The sequence below is a fragment of the Myotis brandtii genome, unplaced genomic scaffold (assembly GCF_000412655.1).
Source record: "Myotis brandtii unplaced genomic scaffold, ASM41265v1 scaffold2239, whole genome shotgun sequence".
In the NCBI taxonomy this organism is placed as follows: Eukaryota; Metazoa; Chordata; class Mammalia; order Chiroptera; family Vespertilionidae; genus Myotis; species Myotis brandtii.
Window position 1 is genome coordinate 58,348 of NW_005358397.1, and position 307 is coordinate 58,654.

Below are 307 nucleotides of genomic sequence, written 5' to 3' on the forward strand. Positions count from 1 at the left end.
GCCTCACCTGGATCCCATCTCCTCCGGCATCTGTGCATTCCTCCCTCCCTCCCTCCCTCCCTCCTCCCCGCTCACAGGTCCTTTCTCAGGCTCCCGCTTTCTTCCCCGTCGCCCTCTCCTCACTCCTTCCCTTCACCTTCCGTCTGTCTTCCTCCCTTTCTCCTCCCCCCTCCCTCCGTCTTTGTCCCTCTCATTCTCTCCCTCAATTTCCCAGTCTCCCTCCCCCCTCCCCCTTCTCTCCATCTCTCATCTCCGGCTCTCCCTCCGTCTCTCTCCTTCCCTCGCCTCCTTTCTCCTTCCCTCCCTC